The following is a 22,806-nucleotide window of genomic DNA, read 5'->3' as shown; positions in this document are numbered from 1 at the left end:
GAAAATAAGCTCTGTGGTCAAGTGAATGTAGGAAATCGTGACTTCCTACATTGGGTTCCCACAATTGGTTACCCGCTGCGGGATCTACCAAAAATTTTTAAAAATTAATATCCATTGTAAATTCCCAAGGGAGTGGTTAGAATTTTCCAAACTGATTTTATGAAGTATTTTGAGGGACCTCTTCTATGGGTCACACTTTCAGAAAGGCACATATTGTCATGTACTTCCTCACACAGTTATTTAGATTTTATTTATGAATCCAGTCTCTCCACCTAGGCTGACTATACAGCTGTCCCATTGTGCTAACACCTAAGTATCTTAGGTGTTCAGTGGGAGTTTGATGCCACTGCTACTACTGTGTTCCATTTGAATAACATTTCTGAAGTAACCATCTAATCTTCACAATATCTCTTTAAATACTTTGATGAAGTCATCTCTAAGATCCAGATGCTTTAAGATCCAGGTAGGGCAGTAAATTTCTGCAAATGTTCAAAAGTGGTATTTGCAAGATGAGCTGGACCAGAATCCAGGTGTCCTGATTCGCAGCCTGGGTTCAGCTGAGTCTTAACTGCCTCTGGGAGAGGAACAGGTCTTGGAATTTTCCACTTGCCTGCGTGGCCCACTGTCCACAGAGGGAGGAACTTGAGGGTGTAGATGACAGCAGGAGTCTGTCTGGTTGTTCCCGCTCTTCATTGTCCAACATTAAAAATACTTGCATTGGGCTTGCCTGGTGGTGCAGTGGTTAGGAGTCCACCTCCCAGTGCAGGGGACGCGGGTTCAAGCCCTGGTCCGGAAAGATCCCACATGCCGTTGAGCAACCAAGCCCATGCACCACAACTACTAAGCCTGCGCTCTAGAGCCCGAGAGCCACAACTATGGAAGCCCATGCCCATGCTCTGCAACAAGAGAAGCCACCGCAGTGAGAAGCCTGCGCACCGCCAAGAAGAGTAGCCCCTGTTCGCCACTAGAGAAAAACCCACGCGGAGCAATAAAGACCCAATGCAGCCCAAAATAAAATAAGACAAACAACAACAACAAAAAGCTTGGATTTCACAACACATTGTACACCTTAAACTTACACAGTGTTATATGTAAATTATATCTCAGTGAAGCCGGGGTGGGGTGAAGTTAGCTTTCAAAAAGCACAACACAGGAATTCTGGCTTGTCTAGAAGCCTAGAAGGATCCTCTGTTAAAAATCTATAGGAATTCCCTGATGGCACAGTGGTTAACAATCTGCCTGCCAGGGCTTCCCTGGTGGCACTGTGGTTGAGAGTCCGCCTGCCAATGCAGGGGACGCGGGTTCATGCCCCGGTCCGGGAAGATCCCACATGCCGCGGAGCGGCTGGGCCCTTGAGCCATTGCCGCTGAGCCTGAGCGTCCGGAGCCTGTGCTCCGCAATGGGAGAGGCCACAACAGTGAGAGGCCTGTGTACCACAAAAAAAATAAATAAATAAAAAGAATCTGCCTGCCAATGCAGGGGACACGGGTTTGAGCCCTGGTCTGGGAAGATCCCACATGCCACAGAGCAACTAAGCCTATGCGCCCCAACTACTGAGCCTGCACTCCAGAACCCACAAGCCACAACTACTGAGTCTGTGTGCCACAACTACTGAAGCCCACACGCCTAGAGCCCATGCTCGGCAACAAGAGAAGCCACCGCAACGAGAAGCCCACGCACTGCAATGAACAGTGGCCCCCACTTGCCGCAACTAGAGAAAGCCTGTGCCCATCAACGAAGACCCAATGCAGCCAAAAATAAAATAAAATATATAAATTTATTTTTAAAAAATTTATAAAAGAAGAACTGGTTGGCCCAGCAAGGTAGCGGGGCCAATGATGAGGTCATTCCCTATTCCGTGTTCTTCTAGAGCCCTAGTTGGCCTCCCAGATCACAAAACATTGGTCATCAAGTCACAAACCACTGGACAAAGACAATGTGACATCTTAGCATCTGAAAGGGGGATTTGCTGGGCACTAGGGGCTTGAAGTCTGCCACTGCCCAGCCAGTTGTGTCTGTCCACCTTGGTTCCACTAAGGCAAGATATTTATAACGTTCAAAGTATTATCTGAGTTCCTCAAATGAATCTATTTTTAGCACAATGACATAATTGATACTTTGCTGATTGCCCCCCATTTGCTCCAGAACACCTAGATCTTAAAGGGAATTTACTTTTGGGATTGCTGTGCCTGCAGGAAGTGGGGAAAATCTCCAAGGAACCCTCGTTCCTAAAGAAAGGGTAACAAACTCTGAGTCAGAACCAGAGCTGGGAGCAGAAAGTAGTGAATAAACTGAAGGAACGAAGTTGCCCTGAGGGCAAAGCTGATAGCAGTGCTGTGATGTGCAATTGTCATAGTAAACCTCAGGCCACAGCAAGGAAAGGGAGCTGAACAGAAATCTCTGCATCAAGCGGGCAGCAACCCTCTGATTCCTGTGCACATTGTGTTAACGTATTTAAATAACTGCAAAATACAATCTCCCTGTGTCCCCCATTCTTCCTTTCCAGGATTTTTGTGTCTTTTCTCATAAGCTTATTTTTTAGATGAATTTTATTATATGGTATCAAGATCCAACGTGATTTTACGGATTGTTTTGGGAAAGATATACATTTTTACAATGTCAAATCTTCCCATGTATGAACAGGAAGTGTTGAGAGGTACTGCCTTCAGTGCAAAGGTCTCTCATCGCTGATAAAGGTCACCACTGTGCAGTGACAAAGATGCCTTTGGTGAAGTTGAGCAGGCTGGTCACAGGGAGACTTAGTTCAACATGTTATTGAAACAAAAGGGCATTCCATTTAAAAGCCACTCCCTGTGGTCATCCCTTGGGCCATGCACTGTATCATGTCCTATTGTGGAGGATTCAAAGATGAGTGAGAATCCATTAGGATGACTATTTACTATCAAAAGAACCCCAGAAAATAAAAACTGTTGGCAAGGATGTGGGGAAATTGGAATCCTTGTGCACTGCTAGTGGGGATGTAAAATATGCAGTGCTATGAAAAATAATGCCTAAAAAAATTAAAAGTACATTTACCATATGATCCAGCAATTCCACTTCTGCGTATATACCCAGAAGAATTGAAATCAGAGACTCGAAGAGATATTTGTACAGCTATATTCACAGCAACATTATGCACAATAGTCAAAAGGTAGAAGCAACCCTAGTGTCCACTGACAGATAAATGGATAAACAAAGTGTGGTGTATCCATACAATGGAATATTACTCAGCCTTATAAAGGAAGGAAATTCTGACTTGTACTACAAGGTGGATGAACCTGAGGACGTTATGCTGAGTGAAATAAGCCGGTCACGAAAGGACAAATACTGTATGATTCCACTTATATGAGGAACCTAGAGGAGTCAGATTCATAGGGACAGAAAGTAGAGTGGTGGTAGTCAGGGGCTGGAGGGGAGGGGGAAACAGAGAGCTATTGCCTAATGGGTACAGACTTTCAGGTTTACAAGATGGAACGAGTTCTGAAGATGGATGGTGGTGGTGATGGTTGCACAGCAATGTGACTGTATACTTAATGCTGCTTAAAAATGGTTAAGATGGTAAATTTTATGTGTATGTATTTTACCACAATTACAAATAAAAATAATAAAATAGTTTTCTTATATATAAATTTATTTTATTTATTTATTTTTGGCTGCATTGGGTCTTTTTTTTTTTAACACCTTTATTTGAGTATACCTGTTTTACAATAGTGTGTTAGTTTCTCCTTTACAACAAAGTGTATCAGTTATACATATACATATGTTCCCATATCTCTTCCCTCTTTCGTCACCCTCCCTCCCACCCTCCCTATCCCACCCCTCTAGGTGGTCACAAAGCACAGAGGTGAACTCCCTGTGCTATGCGGCAGCTTCCCACTAGCTATCTAATTTACATTTGGTAGTGTGTATATGTCCCTGCCACTCTCTCACATCGTCACCACTTACCCTTCCCCCTCCCCATATCCTCAACTCCATGCTCTAGTAGGTCTGTATTTTATTCCCATCCTACCGCTAATCTCTTCATGACATTTTTTTTCTTAGATTCCATATATATGTATTAGCATATGGTATTTGTTTTTCTCCTTCTGACTTACTTCACTCTGTATGACAGACTCCAGGTCTATCCACCTCATTACAAATAACTCAGTTTCATTTTTTTTATGGCTGAGTAATATTCCATTGTATATATGTGCCACATCTTCTTTATCCATTCATCTGTTGATGGACACTTAGGTTGCTTCCATGTCCTGGCTATCGTAAATAGAGCTGCAATAAGCATTTTGGTACATGACTTTTTTGAATTATGGTTTTCTCAGGGTATATGCCCAGTAGTGGGATTGCGGGGTCATATGGTAGTTCTATTTGTAGTTTTTTAAGGAACCTCCATACTGTTCTCCATAGTGGCTGTATCAATTTACATTCCCACCAGCAGTGCAAGAGTGTTCCCTTTTCTCCACACCCTTTCCAGCATTTATTGTTTCTAGAGTTTTTGATGATGGCCATTCTGACCGGTGTGAGATGATATCTCATTGTAGTTTTGATTTGCATTTCTCTAGTGATTAATGATGTTGAGCATTCTTTCATGTGTTTGTTGGCAACCTGTATATCTTCTTTGGAGAAATGTCTATTTAGTTCTTCTGCCCATTTTTGGATTGGGTTGTTTCTTTTTTTGTTATTGAGCTGCCTGAGTTGCTTATAAATTTTGGATATTAATCCTTTGTCAGTTGCTTCATTTGCAAATATTTTCTCCCATTCTGTGGGTTGTCTTTTGGTCTTGTTTATGGTATCCTTTGCTGTGCAAAAGCTTTTATGTTTCATTAGATCCCATTTGTTTATTTTTGTTTTTATTTCCATTTCTCTAGGAGATGGGTCAAAAAGGATCTTGCTGTGATTTATGTCATAGAGTGTTCTGCCTATGTTTTCCTCTAAGAGTTTGATAGTGTCTGGCCTTACATGTAAGTCTTTAACCCATTTTGAGTTTATTTTTGTGTGTGGTGTTAGGGAGTGTTCTAATTTCATACTTTTACATGTAGCTGTCCAGTTTTCCCATCACCACTTATTGAAGAGGCTCTTTTCTCCACTGTATATCCTTCCCTCCTTTATCAAAGATAAGGTGACCATATGTGTGTGGGTTTATCTCTGGGCTTTCTATCCTGTTCCATTGATCTATATTTCTGTTTTTGTGCCAGTACCATACTGTCTTGATTACTGTAGCCTTGTAGTATAGTCTGAAGTCAGGGAGCCTGATTCCTCCAGCTCCATTTTTCATTCTCAAGATTGCTTTGGCTATTCGGAGTCTTTTGTGTTTCCATACAAATTGTGAAATTTTTTGTTCTAGTTCTGTAAAAAATGCCAGTGGTAGTTTGATAGGGATTGCATTGAATCTGTAGATTGCTTTGGGTAATAGAGTCATTTTCACAATGTTGATTCTTCCAATCTAAGAACATGGTATATTTCTCCACCTATTTGTATCATCTTTAATTTCTTTCATCAGTGGCTTATAGTTTTCTGCATACAAGTCTTTTGTCTCCTTAGGTAGGTTTATTCCTAGATATTTTATTCTTTTTGTTGCAGTGGTAAATGAGAGTGTTTTCTTAATTTCACTCTCAGATTTTTCATCGTTAGTGTATAAGAATGCCAGAGATTTCTGTGCATTAATTTTGTATCCTGCTACTTTACCAAATTCATTGATTAGCTCTAGTAGTTTTGTGGTAGCATCCTTAGTATTCTCTATGTATAGTATCATGTCATCTGCAAACAGTGACAGCTTTACTTCTTTTCCTATTTGGATTCCTTTTATTTCTTTTTTTTCTCTGATTGCTGTGGCTAGAACTTCGAAAACTATGTTGAATAAGAGTGGTGAGAGTGGGAAACCTTGTCTTGTTCCTGATCTTAGTGGAAATGGTTTCAGTTTTTCACCATTGAGGATGATGTTGGCTGTGGGTTTGTCATATATGGCCTTTATTATGTTGAGGAAAGTTCCCTCTATGCCTGCTTTCTGCAGGGTTTTTATCATAAATGGGTGTTGAATTTTGTCAAAAGCTTTCTCTGCATCTATTGAGATGATCATATGGTTTTTCTCCTTCAGTTTGTTGATATGGTGTATCACGTTGATTGATTTGCGTATTTTGAAGAATCCTTGCATTCCTGGAATAAACCCCACTTGATCGTGGTGTATGATCCTTTTAATGTGCTGTTGGATTCTGTTTGCTAGTATTTTGTTGAGGATTTTTGCATCTATGTTCATCAGTGATATTGGCCTGTAGTTTTCTTTCTTTGTGACGTCTTTGTCTGGTTTTGGTATCAGGGTTATGGTGGCCTCATAGAATGAGTTTGGGAGTGTTCCTCCCTCTGCTATCTTTTGGAAGAGTTTGAGAAGGATAGGTGTTAGCTCTTCTCTAAATGTTTGATAGAATTCGCCTGTGAAGCCATCTGGTCCTGGGCTTTTGTTTGTTGGAAGATTTTTAATCACAGTTTCAATTTCAGTGCTTGTGATTGGTCTGTTCATATCTTCTATTTCTTCCTGGTTCAGTGTCGGCAGCTTGTGCATTTCTAAGAATTTGTCCATTTCTTCCAGGTTGTCCATTTTATTGGCATGCAGTTGCTTGTAGTAATCTCTAATAATCTTTTGTATTTCTGTAGTGTCAGTTGTTACATCTCCTTTTTCATTTCTAATTCTATTGATTTGAGTCTTCTCCCTTTTTTTCTTGATGAGTGTGGCTAATGGTTTATCAATTTTATTTATCTTCTCAAAGAACCAGCTTTTACTTTTATTGATCTTTGCTATTTGCATTGGGTCTTTATTGCTGTGCGCAGACTTTCTCTAGTTGCGGTGAGCAGGGGCTACTCCTTGTTGCAGTGCGCAGCTTCTCATTGCGGTGGCTTCGCTTGTTGCGGTGCACGGGCTCTAGGCACGCCGGCCTCAGTAGTTGTGGCACACAGGCTCAGTAGTTGTGGCTCGCAGACTCTAGAGCACAGGCTCAGTAGCTGTGGCGCCCGGGCCTAGTTGCTCCGCGGCATGTGGGATCTTCCCGGACCGGGGCTCAAACCCATGTCCCCGGCACTGGTAGGTGGATTCTTAACCACCGCGCCACCAGGGAAGCCCAATAAAATAGTATTTTTAAAAGATGAGTGAGGAAAAGTGTGTATGCTCAGGGAACTCCGTGGGGGAAGAAGAGTGGCAGGGGGCACAGGACGCAGGCGCCCCAGTCAGGCAGAAGTCAATGGAGAATAGCTCTGTGGCACAGACCTGCATCAACGGAAGACTCGTGGAGGCTGGGCGGCTTAGGGAAGGACTCCAGGCTAACCCAATAATGATCAGAAGAGGCTTCCTCAGGGCTTCCCTGGTGGCGCAGTGGTTGAGAGTCCGCCTGCCGATGTAGGGGACACGGGTTCGTTCCCGAGTCTGGGAAGATCCCACATGCCGCGGAGCGGCGGGGCCCGTGAGCCATGGCCGCTGAGCCTGCGCATCTGGAGCCTGTGCTCCACAACGGGAGAGGCCACAATAGTGAGAGGCCCGTGTACAGCAAAAAAAAAAAAAAAAAAAAAAAAAAAAGAAGAGGCTTCCTCAAAGCATATTCCAAAGACCACCACCGCATTTATTTTGTCATTTGGTATGTTCATGAGCCTCCTGAAACATAAACATCACTCCTGATTTATGGATTTCCTTGCTGTCTCCTTTTCCTCTTGCATTTGCCCTCACACGTCTCTCTTAGGTGCTCTGACTTTCAGCCTCACTACTGACAGACGCTGCAGCTCAGGCCTGGCTCTGGCCACCATCCACTGAATTCAGGTGAACAATTTTCCTGCTCCAGAATCTTTCGGTTCCCGTTTCAGAGGTCGCATTATTAATTACAACGGGCCAAAGCACATTTTTGCAGATAACTCTGTTAGCCTGCAGGAACTGCAGAGTTGACACAGTTAATTGGAAGTGTAGATGCTGGCATTGAGCATCCAAAGAAATCCATTAAAATGTCTCTAAATATAATCTAAGTGCTGAGAAAAAAGGAGGTCTGAAATGCTTTCAGTAGAATTCCTGCAAAATCACAAACTATTAAAGCCAAGCTCTGCATCCTGGCACCAACAGTAGTTCATGAATATAAAAGGGCCCATCTTCTTAGTAAAGTAGTTTTTATTTTGGAAAATACAGTTATTTATTATAAAAAGATAGCATTTATGTTAACGTGTAAGGGGTTATTATTTTTAAATGAATTAATACATATTTTTAATGTTTTTTGCTGTTCATTTCTAACATGGTAAATATCAGTGGAAATAGCCCATATCAACAATCTGTTTTTAGGGTCCTTAATAACTTGTGAGAGTATAAAGCGGTCCTGAGACCAAACATTAAAGGAATTACTAAGTGTAGAAGTTTCCCAGAGAAGAGGAAAGATGTTGGTCACCACAGCCCAACATGCGGGTGGTAATTCCCCAGACTTACAGCACTGGCTGTAAACAAGAGGACAAACAACCCAAGCCAGACGTCAGAACTCCCACCTGACAAGTGAGGACCATTTGGGAGATGCTGGGGCTTGTATGCGTGGTACTTTGTACTGTCAGTATGGCCAGTCAGCCCTTGTTATTTCACTCTCTCCTCTCCTCCCAGGTCGCCTCTGGGTGTAAGAACTGTGGACTCTGGGTCTTCTCTGCCCCTGTCTTCTGCCCCTGGACAGTCCCCTTGGAATCTGGCCGGGCTCCTCTCCTGGGTGAGTACCCGTGTGACCTTAGTTATTGCATACATGGTCCACATGGAGTGTTGCCCTGGCAAGGCCAGCGTGCTCTGCAGTGTGTGTTAGCCACTTGGCATAATGTCATTGTTGTCATCGTCACGGTTACTATTTAGAGATTATATCTGAGTTTACTTTGCCTTTCTGAAAAATAAGGATAATATTCCCTGATTTCCCTGCTTCCCAGGTTTGCTTCAAGAGACAAATTGGTTAATGTGTCAGTCAAATATGTGCTCATGGCCCAACCGTCGAAGGTGATCAATTCAAGACACAGGAGGGAAGGCACGATTTCCCTTTGTGGAGTCAGGCTGGCTGGTTTGACGCCGTCACTGACTAGTGAACTGATCTGGGTGACATTATGTAACTTCCCCCTGCATCTCCATCTGTAAATGGGAGCGGTAGAAGTCCCTAAAGTTCAGGGTTGTAGTGAGGATGACATAAGATAAGGCATAGAGCACTACGTGCCAGTGTCTTGACTATAGTGAGCTTTCACCAGAGGCTCTTTTTTGTAACATGAAGGGAGACACCTGGTTTTATTACAAAGCTCGTCTAGAAGAGGATATTGTCTCTGTTTCTGGAACTCTTTGCTCAGTGAAGTGGGGTAGAGCATCCGGACAGGAGGCAGGGTCCATTCACACAGGTCAGAATTCTATGAATGTCCGGGATCATTAAACAGCCGATATAGGGAAGAGGTTTCTTAAAAAGATAAGTCACGTTTCCCGTGCCTGGAGACTGTATTCCATGGAGACCGTGAACTGTGGCAGTGGTACAGCAGAGGAGAAGTAGATAGTTCTAGCAGGCTCTAGGAAGTGGAGGTGATGGGCCTTGATGACTGGGTGTCTGACATGGGAGGTGAGGAGAGGAAGGGATGTAAGATGACTTCATATTTTGAGCCAGAATAATATTGTTCTCCTTTCCTGACTTGGGCTCTGAGGAAGGTGGGGAGACAAATGTTCAGTTCTGTCCTTGTGGAATTTAAGACTTTTCCAGTCAGCACCTGCCAGCATCCCTTCTTCTCCACCTGGCCCCACTCAAACCTCCCACAAACCCCAGGCTTCCAGCTGCTTGAGAAACTGAGAACCCCTTGTATAATACTTGTACCTCTGGGAGCATGCCCTCCTTCCTTATGGGAAGCTGGGCCAGCTCACAGCATGAGGGGGCCGCTTCTGCCCCCCTTAGCACACTCCTGGGCCTGAGTCTCTTCCGCTCCAGCCAAGGGAATCCTGGGCTCTGCTGCCCATTGAAGACACCTGCCTAGGAAAGAGGGGCCCATCCTCCTCCAGGAAGTCCACCTGTCACCAACTTCCTTTTCAGAAAGGCCAGGTGACCAGGTTGCACAGCTCATAAGTAACAAAGCTGGAATCCCAAGTCAGGGCAGTTGGACTCGGAACCTTACCTCCTTCTCACCTTGACTGTGGGATCTTCTCTGAGTACCTTGGCCCTGAACTGCTAGACAACCTTGGCTGCTGTCTAGATCCTGTCCCATATTCCCAGTTCTTTGCAGACCCTGTCACACCTCCCAGGGAAAAGCATACATGCTCCCAGGGATGCAGAAATTCCTGTGCACACACAGTGTTTAGTCATTCAGCAAACATTCACTGAGAGCCGGCCCACTGTGTGCCAGGCTCTGTACATGGTAGTGAACCTCACACTCACACACTATACACACTATACACACAGACACACAAACACACGAAGTCTGCTCACTTTCCTTCTCCTGTTGATTCATGCAGCTCAAAATGACTTGGTTTTACTCCTAGCGACAGGAAGAGGCCCTCGTTTACCCATCATCTTTCAAAGAAGAGTGAGCAAGTAGTACTAATTTTGAGCCTACTAAGGATAATTTAAAAGTAGCCCAAGAAGGGCTTCCCTGGTGGCGCAGTGGTTGAGAGTCCGCTTGCCGATGCAGGGGATGCGGGTTCGTGCCCCAGTCCGGGAAGATCCCACATGCTGCGGAGAGGCCGGGCCAGTGAGCCATGGCCGCTGGGCCTGAGCATCCAGAGGCTGTGCTCCGCAAAGGGAGAGGCCACAACAGTGAGAGGCCCGCGTACCGCAAGAAGGGGAAAAAAAAAAAAAAAAAGTAGCCCAAGAAGAAGTTTGCCTTAAGGGCAGGGCCACGGCTTTTTTTTTTTTTTTTTTAATATCCTCACCACAGCATCCAGCAAATGCCTTTACATGAAGAAATCGTTTTGCTGAGCACTGGAATAGTGTGAATGAGATTATAGGAAAGCTGTTTAATCTTCTCAACAGAATAATTCCCCCTCAGCATTCTTTTTTTTAAAAAATTTATTTATTTAATTTATTTTTGGCTGTCTTGGGTCTTCGTTGCTATACGCGGGCTTTCTCTAGTTGCGGCGAGTGGGGGCTACTCTTCGTTGCAGTACGCGGGCTTCTCATTGCAGCGGCTTCTCTTGTTGTTATGCATGGGCTCTAGAGCGCGGGCTCAGTAGTTGTGGCACACGGGCTTAGTTGCTCCACGGCATGTGGGATCTTCCTGGACCAGGGGTTGAACCCGTGTTCCCTGCATTGGCAGATGGATTCTTAACCACTGCGTCACCAGGGAAGTCCCCCCCTCAGCATTCTTAAACTAAGCATCTTCTAGGAAAAAAAAATTAATGTGAATTATAAATCAGCCTTATCTATTTCTTAGTGCAGTTCCACGTACTTCTTTAAAGATATAGGACAATCCAGGCTTTCTCTGCTTCAACCTCTAAGACAGAGCTGGTTCAACTTCTGTGTTTGCACATACCATTCATCTTCACAAAAGGGTGTTCAGCCCTAACTCTGCCCTCCATTACCTCCAGAGCTGTCGTGCTGCTTTGTGGAAACTTCCCAGGATCCCATCACCACCAAGTAAATGAAGCAGCTCTGCAGAAACAGTAGATAATCAGAGAGTTGGCCAAGACACAGGGCAAACTCATCAGATTGATGTTTTCTTCTTTATTACTCTTTTCTTCAGCCACAATTGTCTCCTAAATGAGTGAAAGTGAATTATGAGTACTATTAGATCCATTTCCAACAAAAACTCTTCAGTTCTGTGAACTTGGCTTTCCACGCTCTGCTCCTGAGAACAGTGTATCTTCTCTCTGTGCGGGGCGGGGAGGTATAGAACATCCTCCGGCACCGTGGAGAATTAATGATTTCCTCCCTTATGAATGTCAGTGATTGTAATAGTAATAGCTTATGTTCCTTGAGCACTTACTGTAACAATTGGAGTTCTAAACACCTTTCCTAAACCAGGCCATTGAATCCCCACAGAAATCATAATGGAAATAATTATGATTATTCCCATTATTCAGAGAAGGAAACTGAGACTAAAGGAAGTTTGGAAACTTGCCAAAAGTAAGTGAAAGGGCCCCAGCCATTAACTCTTATGTCACATGGCTTCCCTGGCAGTTCCCTTGTCTCCCTCTCCTTCCAGTACTGAGAGGCTAAGCTTCCAACCACCCAGGAGTTTCTGTGTTCAGGATCCGATTCAACTAATTCACTAGGCCTGTGTAAACGAGTTAACACCCGTTAACTTATTTCACTCTAAAGATCACTATCCTAGGTTTGAGAAGACCGACCAACTGGCTGAGTGTCACACAGCTAGAAAGTCACGTTGCTTTATAGAGGTTGGCCTTTACTGGGCCGCCTCCACGCCCTCCCCAGCCCTGGGACCCCAGGAGCCACAGCCTTGTCGGAGAAGGGACCCCAATGTGCTGCTGCAGAAACCAGGGAGCAGATTAGCTGGGACCAGGCTCCCCCACTTCTCTCCTCACTAGGGCCCCTAATAGGATCTGGGCTTCTAGATCGGGGTCAACCCACTGACCCTGACCCTCATCCTTTTATTCTGAAAGTTTACCTAAGGCAGCTTCCGGTGGGTGGCGAGCAGCAGTCTGCTTACCCCTGGGGGAGAAGGGAGGCCTGAAAGTAAGAGGAAAGGGAGAACCAACCCAGCCTCAACGCGGAACTGAACTCTGCCCATCCCTGGGGCCCGGGTAGGGAGCATCCGTGTCCTCCTCACAAAGGTGAGGCATTAAATGCCCGTGATTAGCAATTTTTACCAAGTCATCAGAGAAAACACACTGTGCTCTGGTGTTGCCCCATCAGCCTTCACTTTTTTTCTCACTGTTATTTTCCTTCTCACTGATTTCCTTTTACTTTTATTCTTTCTTTTAAGCATTTTTTTTCTTTTTATTCTTTTGTGTTGCTCATATTTCTCTAACTGCCCTCAAATCTCCTTTCTGAACAAGATGAGGTTCAGAGCAATAAGTGAGGATGAGTGAGGGGCCCCTTGACGCCCCTCACAGCATCCTCTAAACCGATGCCTCCCCACCTCCTCGGAGAAACATCCTATAGAGTCAGAAAGGGCCTGACCTGAGAATTCTCTGCCACTGGAAGGAGTAGCTGGTGATAAATCCCGTCATTTGCTTCCTTTCATGAGCTCAGCCACTGGCTGATAGAAAACTTGTATCCAGTGGCCCAGCTAGGAGGAATCTGCCCACAGCAGGGGACCCTGTGTCCCTCTGGACCCAGAAACTCACCGCGGAGCTGTTGGAGACATATCTGTGGTTGACCATCTCTGCATTTCTGATCACACTGGCCCAGCCGGTGAACATCTGGAAGTTGACTTGGAATGTGGTGTTTCTGTAGAGTGAGCATCTGCAGGAAACCCAGGACTCTCAGGTCTTTTGGGCCAAAGAGAGCCTGCTTGGTTTCTTCCGCCTCTGCCAGCAACAAAATGTACTGTCAGTACCAGAATCTTTGGGCAGAAAATGCCTTGGGCACCGAGGCAGAGATCCTATAATGGGCAAGGCTCTCGGCCAAGCACATTTAAATAGCACTGATAATCATGTGAGGACCTTCGTTTCCCCAGCACAGCATTCTTTGTAAGCGGGGATCCTGGCAGCAGGGCAAGAAGCCACCATCTCCCCACATTCTACGGAGAGGGAGTTGGAAGTGTGGCCTTGGCCAGGACACTAACCAAGGTCGTAGCGCTGCTCTATGATAGAGGTGACTTCTTGCTGTGAGGCTGGTGTCCTGTTTACTCTACCAGGACATCTGCCCTCAGGCAATGCCAGTGCTGGGTGGAAGCTGCAATCAGCCTGTGACAGGACTCACCCTATAAATGTACTCATTGAAAGAAACCCTGTGATAAATCCTTAAAGAGAAATATTCTGCTGTAAAGTACACCTACGCACCGACATACCCATGCCCATGGAAGAAACCCATAGAAGTACCTCTCCACTCCCCATATCCATCCCACCCTCACTTTGCCACTGTTTATCACTTCTGGGATCACAGAATTCCATATGGAGGCTCTGGCAGGTCGGGTAGGCTATAACCTTAGATACCTTTTTGGTTCATAGGGAAAGCATCCATGCTTGATAGGTTTATGTAGGTCTACATCAAACAAAAAGTGGCATCACTGAAAACAGTAATAGAATAAGACCCATGTCCCCTCTTCTCTTCCTTTATCATAGCTGCTCAGCCAGATGTGGCCTGGTCACCACAGTTCAGCTTCTATGGAAGCTGAGTTTTGCCTTGAGATGATTTCACAGAGTACTGAGCTAGGCCCATGCAGCATCTTTCAGGGGTTCTGATGAAGGATTAAAAGCTGCAAGAATCCTGTACCAGGTCAGCCAGTTGTTACTTCTCTGCCCATAGCATTTTGTGGTGGGGAGAAGTGACCACTCCCACAGTTCCTACTGAAGGGGTAGCCTGAGGTTGTCCAGAGCTGACGAGAGATGAACATCTGACCCCACGGTGGGGAAAGATGGTGGGGAGAGCAAATCCATGGGCTGGGCTGAGTTTGGTAGGTTTCTCTATTGAAAATGTGAATTACAAAACCCAGACCCTGTGACTAGACGCTGTGTCATGGAGCGTCAGGCCCATGCTGCTGCCGTGGTGAGCCAGAGCCACAGTCCTTCAAGCATTTACTGAGTGTCTATTACATGGAGGAATCAGAAGCAGAAATGGGAGAATCTTTTTTTTTTTTTACAAGTCAAAATAATTTTATTTTATTTTATTTTTAACATCTTTATTGGAGTATAATTGCTTTACAATGGTGTGTTAGTTTCTGCTTTATAACAAACTGAGTCAGCTATACATATACACATGTTCCCATATCTCTTCCCTCTTGCGTCTCCCTCCCTCCCACCCCTCTAGGTGGTCACAAACCACCAAGCTGATCTCCCTGTGCTATGCAACAGCTTCCGACTAGCTATCTATTTTACATTTGGTAGTGTATATATGTCCATCCCACTTTCTTACTTTGTCCCAGCTTACCCTTCCCCCTCCAAACATCCTCAAGTCCATTCTCTAGTAAGTCTGCGTCTCCATTCCCGTCTTACCCCTAGGTTCTTCATGACATTTTTTTTTTCTTAGATTCCATATGTATGTGTTAGCATACAGTATTTGTTTTTCTCCTTCTGACTTACTTCACTCTGTATGACAGACTCTAGGTCTATCCACCTCACTACAAATAACTCAATTTCGTTTCTTTTTATGGCTGAGTAATATTCCATTATATATGTGCCACATCTTCTTTATCCATTCAGCCGATGATGGACACTTAGGTTGCTTCCATCTCCTGGCTATTGTAAATAGAGCTGCAATGAACATTTTGGTACATGACTCTTTTTGAATTATGGTTTTCTCAGGGTATATGGCCAGTAGTGGGATTGCTGGGTCGTATGGTAGTTCTATTTGTAGTTTTTTAAGGAACCTCCATACTGTTCTCCACAGTGGCTGTATCAATTTACATTCCCACCAGCAGTGCAAGAGTGTTCCCTTTTCTCCACACCCTCTCCAGCATTTATTGTTTCTAGATTTTTTGATGATGGCCATTCTGACCGGTGTGAGATGATATCTCATTGTAGTTTTGATTTGCATTTCTCTAATGATTAATGATGTTGAGCATTCTTTCATGTGTTTCTTGGCAATCTGTATGTCTTCTTTGGAGAAATGTCTATTTAGGTCTTCTGCCCATTTTTGGATTGGGTTGTTTATTTTTTGATATTGAGCTGCATGAGCTGCTTGTAAATTTTGGAGATTAATTCTTTGTCAGTTGCTTCATTTGCAAATATTTTCTCCCATTCTGAGGGTTGTCTTTTGGTCTTGTTGAAATGGGAGAATCTTATGGGCCAAGAGTCAGAGACCTCAGGTTCTGACTCAACAGGCTCTGTCGCATGGGCCTAGCTGACTTTATTTTCAGCCCTTGGAAGCCTGTGCAGTTGCCTGTTAAGGCCTCACAAATAATCCACCTTTTCTTAAACCTCCACAAGGGGGATTCTTTTTCTTGCTGCTCTGTGTGCCCAGAACAAGACAGCTCTGTATCCCCACCATGAAGGTCAGTGACAGCGACATGTGCCGTCATGCCAGCGATGCTGCCACCGAGGGCAGGAGGCTGCCCCAGCACCTACCATCCCCTGAACCAATGCTGAGTCTCAGGGGTGCAGGCACACATTGGCCAGGTGAGAGGGCTGTTGGTGGAAGGCAGAGCTGCTGGAGAAAGTGCTCAAGGAGCAAAAGCATAACTGTTAAAATGAAGCAGATCTAAGGTATTTCTTTGCTTCTAAAACATGCGGTTTTTTTCTTCATAGTTTAACATTTGTGAAATCAGGATGTGTCTCACAACTCACAGTCTGGCAGCTAGAATCATTGTAGTTATCATGAACAAACTTGGCCAGGTCTGTTCCTGATGTTGTCACTTCAACTGAGTTATATGCATTGTCAGAGCTACAAATGTTGAATTTGTTATTGAAAATATCTTCAGAAAGATTTTGCTGTAATTTGGCAAGCAAAAAGTCATTGTGTTTGCAGAAAGGCATGGAAATGGAGCAGTGGAGTATATATTTTATATTAATGAAGCCGGTATTTTTGTTAAAGGAATGATTGCAATCTCCTATTTCTTTCGAAGCAATAACCAAGTGCTTTAGAAACCCTCAAGTAGAAGAAATGGAGGTACATCTTGTTACTGAGATAAATGCACAAGGATGGCTTATCGCCCACCAGCACAGTGTGACCAAAGGCAGGAGAGATTGCCAAGTCCCTCAGAACAGATGAAAGGCATTTCAAAGCACCAGCAAGCTCTTGTGCCCCATCCATGCATTGAGCGGCAACATTGTTAAGGCTGTGTCCTAGCATACTTGACAGTGTTTATTTTTTCTTTTTTAGTGGCACATAAAATAATGGTATGACTTACAGTTGAAGGAATCTTAGATTAGATGAGATACATTAATAATAACCATCAAACTGTGGCTGAACAGGCTTATGGCCAGCCGAGAAGAAAGCCAAAAGCTACTCGTGCTTCAGCCCCTGTTTATCCACAAAGGGTAACAATAGGGGAGAGCAGAGGGTTTCGTGTAGCTCTGCAGAACTTCAAAGTCGAAGGCTTTGTGGCTGTGGGTTTAATACATGAAACACACCCTCAAGCTCAGTACAGGCACCGGATGCTCAGAAACTTGCACTTGGTCATGTCTATCAGTTTTAATTAACATGTGGAGTGAAGACAAAGGGAGGTCACAGTATCCTCTGTTTCTCTTCACTTCAGACGGAGTGCCCGCTGCTCCCTGGTCCACGCCTTGCTGCTCCTTTTCCCTTCCTGCCTCCCCTGTCCCTTTCTTTCTCCATCATTCTCTTCCTTTTACCTCCGCACAGCAGCAGGCTGTACATACTGGTAAGAAAGAGAAGTTTGGATAAGATGGGGGTAACAACTCGTTCAGTACCTTTGCATGTATGTGTGGGTACATGCATGTGTACGTATGTGTGCAGAGCCAATGCTTCCTCTCTCATTCCCAACAGGGTCTTCAGAAGTAGCGATGTGAAATCATGAGCTCCTCCCAATGTACCAAAAAAAAAAAAAAATCCATCAAGAAAAAATACATATGTGCTCCTCAGTCTAAAATAACTCCATTTTCATTCTTTTTTTATGGCTGAGCAATATTCCATTTTATATATATATATATATATATATATATATATATATATATATATATATATATACACCACATCTTCTTTATCCATTCATCTGTCAATAGACATCTAGGTTGCTTCCATGTCTTGGCTATTGGAAATAGTGCTGCAGTGAACGTTGGGGTGCATGTGTCTTTTTGAATTATAGTTTTCTCCGGATATATGCCCAGGAGTGGGATTGCAGGATCATATGGTAACTCTGTTTTTAGTTTTTTAAGGAACCTCCATACTATTCTCCATAACAGCTGCACCAATTTACATTCCCACCAACGTGTAGGAGGGTTCCTTTTCAGTTTGCAAGATGACTTATGACTCTAAAATATTATTCTATGACAGTGCTTTCAATTGCATTGTCATAGAATATTTCAATTTCAATATTATCTCTGCGAAAGAGAAAATCTGTCTTTATCGGTACAATGGTAATTATAAGTCAACTGTTGTCATTTTGACAACACCAATGTAAAGTCATCCAGAAGAGGCTTAGCAACAGATTAAAAATTCAGTGCTGTCACTTCAAGACAGGGATCACTTGGTACCCACATAATGTTAACACAGCTCATAAACTGCATGGCAGAAGCTGGGTTGACTGTGAGTGTATCATCCATAGGACTGAGAGTATGCTTAAGATAATTCTTTCAAGAGCATCAGCTTTTAAGAACGTAACATTTTCAAGGTTATCTTTTGGGAAAAGAAAAAAATTTTTAATTGTAGAATTCTCCCATCCACAGATAACAATGTGTGATAAACACTAATCTCTGGCATCTTCGTTGTTCAGGAGAGGAAATAGGCCAGGAGAAATGGGAAGCAACTGACTCAAGGGCACTCAGCTGCTTCTGTGGCATGGCTGGAACTCAAGCCCAGAGCCTATCCCATTCTACACAGCTTTGTCGCTGTATCATTTTGGCTCTTGCACTCCATGAAGCAAGTCTGGTCTCACTCAGTTCAGATATACAAAATGGTGATGCTAAAGGATACTTAATACCTCTTAGTTTAGTGTTGTTTCGGGTCTTATTTATTTATTTATATATTCTCTGTGTCTCCATTAAAACCTGGAAACAGAGTTTCCAGTTAACATTATCAATTCATGAAGGATAATTTTGTTTCTATGCTGAAACCAGAGCTCCCTCTAATGGCTATTTATTTGGAGAGCAAAGTCTGGGGGAAATGAAATAACCCCTGTTCTTTTAGAACTGAGGACTTTAAAAATTATAGTTTAACGAGTCATTATTTACCTTTGCAACTAGATCATTTTAAAACAAGACTTACCTGATGTGATAATTAATTTTATATGTCAGCTTGACTGGGCCACAGGATGCCCAGATATTTGGTCAAACATTATTTTGGGTATGTCTGTGAGTGTGTTTTAGATGAGATTAACATTTGAATCAGTATACTGAGTAAAGTTGATTTCCCTCCCTAGGGTGGGTAGGCCTCATCCAATCAGTTGAAGGCCTGGAGAGAATAAAAAGGCTGACAGTCTCTCAAGTAAGAGGGAACTCCTCCTGCCTGACTCTTGAGCTGGGGCATCAGTTTTTCCTGCCTTTGGTGTGGAACTGAAACATGGGCTCTTCCTGGGTCTTGAACCTGGCAGCTTTGGGATTGAAACCCATAATATCAGTTCTCTTGATTGTCAGGCCTTGAGACTCAGACTAGATACACCATCAGCAATCTTGGGTCTCAGCTCACAGCTGCAGATCTCAGCTTCTATAATCAGGCAAGCCAATTCCATATATATATTATACACACACACACACACACACACACACACACACACACACACAATATCTATTGGTTCTGTTTCTCTGGTGAATTCTGACTAACACAATTGATTTCAAGGCACTTTGAAAAAAACATGAAAAATATACTGCTATTACACAATCAGTTACAGTGTGGGGTAGTTCTCCTTGAAGCATAAGTCTGCCTACATCCATGGGTGGTTTTGACAAATTAGTTGTCAAGGCATGCTGACAGTAAAGAACACAAGAAGACTGAGGTGTGATCACTGATTTTTTAAAAAACATCATATAAAATAATATTAAATATAAATATATTCAATAAAAGTAATATCAACTCTATTGATCTTGCATTTTACATATCATATTTACTACCTAATTTGATGGGATCCTCACTGCCATGCTGAGAGACAGAGCAAATATCCTGAGCTCAATACACAGATAGAACTGATGCCCTGATCCCCACAGATAGAACTGACCTTTAATATTGTGCCTTTTCCATTATAACCACAATATCACTCTGAGTCATTCTCTGCCACAAACCAGTAAGACAGCCTCTCCAGTTATTTCACTAATCACAGAGGCTGTCGATGATTTTCAATACAAGACATGCTCTTCAATGGCTATTTTCTGGCTGACTTGGTTCAGTAGCCTAGAGCAGAATGTAAATAATCCCAGGCTCTTATGATACACAAGAGAAGAAGATTACTTACTGTCTCACACAAACAGGTTCATACTGGAATTCCAGGTGGTTTTTTTTTCAAAGAGTTTTATTTTGATTTTTGTCCTCCCAGAAATCCCTGAGTGGAAACCCAATTATGTGTCTGTCACAAAAGTATTGACTTTATCATTGGGAAGGAAGTAAAAATGATCCACCATCTACCCATGTTATCATTCCTCTGCATTTGAAAATGAGCAGGAATTGTTACAAATAAAAACCAGGACTTAACTCTTTGTTTATTTTTTTGTGGTGCGCGGGCCTCTCACTGTTGTGGCCTCTCCAGTTGCGGAGCACAGGCTCCGGACGTGCAGGCTCAGCAGCCACGGCTCACGGGCCCAGCCGCTCCGCGGCATGTGGGATCTTCCCAGACCGGGGCACAAACCCGCGTCCCCTGCATCGGCAAGTGGACTCTCAACCACTGCACCACCAGGGAAGCCCAGGACTTACACTTTAAACTAGGCTTCTATATTGTCTCGGTTTCCCTGGACCTTGCTTTCTTCATTTATATGTCTTGGAGATTATTCAATAATAATGAATAAAGCTTTCATTCATTTTCCAAGTATTATACATTATTCCCTTATGTGAATTCCTAATAATTAATTTGACATCTTATTAATGAAATTCAAGTCCAGAAATCTTTTTTCAAGTCTGAAGGCAGAATAGAATATATTAATTAGTGATGAATAATACTTAAAGCTGTCACAAAGACCCTACATTTAATGTTCTTTTTATACAAAATATTTATAAATATAATGATTTTTATTTGCTCTGTCTTCATGAAAAAAATCATAACTAGAATTCCAGATAAGCATGGATGGACTGGCATTCTTCAGTCATCTACATCTATAATGTGCATAACAACAAGAAGGGAATCCAGTTACCCATATTACAATTACGGGAATATCTGTGTAGAAGGGAACTGTGTCCAGGGTATGACCTAAGATCTGTAAAATCTTGGCAAATGTTACCCAAATGTAGGCCTTTCCTCAGGAACAAAAACAAAAGCAAGAACTTGCTATCTTCCCCTTTTCTTTCCCATCTATGTATATAAGAGACAGAAATCATTTTATACTCTGTCATTTTCTACTACATTCATTTATATTTATATATATATTATTATTATTGAAGTATAGTTGATTTACAATGTTGTGTTAATTTCTGCTGTACAGCAAAGTGATTCAGGTATGCATACACATACACACACACACACACACATTCTTTTTTTATATTCTTTTCCATTATGGTTTATCATGGGATACTGAATTCTCTGTGCTATACAGTAGGACCTTGTTGTTTATCAATTGCATATATAACTGCTTACGCCTGCTAACCCCAACCTCTCACTCCATCCCTCCCCGAACCCCCTTCCCCTTGGCAACCACAAGTCTGTTGTCTATGTCCATGAGTCCATTTCTGTTTTGTAGATAGGTTCATTTGTGCCATGTTTTAGATTTCACATGTAAGTGATATCATATGGTGTTTGTCTTTCTCTGTCTGACTTACTTCACTTAGTATGATAATCTCAAGTTGCATCCATGTTGCTGCAAATGGCATTATTTCATTCTTTTTTATGGCTGAGTAGTATTCCATTATATATATGTACCACATCTTCTTTATCCATTCATCTGTCAATAGACAGATGAATGGATTGTTTCCATGTCTTGCCTATTGTGAATAGTGCTGCTGTGAACTAGGGGTGCATGTATATTTTTGGATTAGAGTTTTGTCTGGATATGTACCCAGGAGTGGGATTGCTGGATCATATGGTAATTCTATTTTTAGTTTTCTGAGGAAACTACGTACTGTTCTCCGTAGTAGCTGCACCAACTTACATTTCCACCAACAGTATAGGAGGATTCCCTTTTCTCCATATCCTCTCCAGCATTTATTATTTGTAGAGTTTTTAATGATGGCCATTCTAACTCACGTGAGGTGATACCTCATTGTAGCTTTGATTTGCAATTCTCTAATAATTAGCGATGTTGAACATCTTTTCATGTGCCTATTGGCCTTTTGTAATTCTTCTTTGGTGAACTGTCTATTTAGGTCTTCTGCCCATTTTTCTATTGGGTTGTTTGTTTTTTTGTTTTGGGGTTATATGAGCTGTTTGTATATTTTGGAAATTAAGCCCTTGTCAGTCACATTGTTTGCAAATCTTTTCTCCCATTCTGTAGGTTGTCTTTTTGGATTTTTTTATGGTTTCCTTTGCTGTGCAAAAGCTTGTAAGTTTGATTAAGTTCCATTTGTTTATTTTTGTTTTTATTTCTATTGCCTTGGGAGACTGACCTAAGAAAACGTTGTTACGATTTATGTCAGAGAATGTTTTGCCTATGATCTCTTCTTGGAGTTTTATGGTGTCATGTCTTATGTTTAAGTCTTTAAGTCATTTTGAGTTTATTTTTGTGTATGGTGAGAGCATGTGTTCTAACTTTATTGATTTACATTCTACTACATTCATTTTTTGAAATTTCTTTTCTGCCACCTTCCATAGAAGACTTAAAGAAAAAACACAGTAAAGTAGAAAAGTAAATATAGAAATAAAAACTGAATTCAGGAAAATGCAGAAGAGCAAACTGAAGAAGAAAGTCAAAATATGAATGTGCAGACTATTACTTATCAGAAGTAGAGTGACAAGAACAGTTTATTGTTCACCAAAATCTGTTTTTCC

General features: G+C 42.7%; 2 long non-coding RNA genes across 6 annotated transcripts in view; one reads left to right on the top strand and one right to left on the bottom strand.

Annotated features, from left to right (window-relative positions):
- The window catches only part of LOC136794991 (uncharacterized), a 263,347-nt gene that overhangs the window by 148,235 nt on the left and 92,306 nt on the right, over nt 1-22,806 (top strand). For all 5 annotated transcript variants that reach the window (XR_010842625.1, XR_010842627.1, XR_010842626.1 and 2 more), the window contains one exon: nt 8,606-8,705. This is a non-coding gene — a long non-coding RNA (uncharacterized lncRNA). The remainder of the gene's footprint in view (nt 1-8,605; nt 8,706-22,806) is intronic.
- LOC136794914 (uncharacterized) lies at nt 11,040-13,424 on the bottom strand. Its single transcript, XR_010842380.1, has 3 exons — nt 13,253-13,424; nt 11,525-11,698; nt 11,040-11,247 (listed from the first exon to the last, which is right to left on the bottom strand). It is a non-coding gene; the product is annotated as an uncharacterized lncRNA (long non-coding RNA).

The sequence above is a fragment of the Kogia breviceps genome, chromosome 10 (assembly GCF_026419965.1).
Source record: "Kogia breviceps isolate mKogBre1 chromosome 10, mKogBre1 haplotype 1, whole genome shotgun sequence".
NCBI lineage: Eukaryota > Metazoa > Chordata > Mammalia > Artiodactyla > Physeteridae > Kogia > Kogia breviceps.
This window is presented reverse-complemented; position numbering and strand designations above follow the sequence as displayed.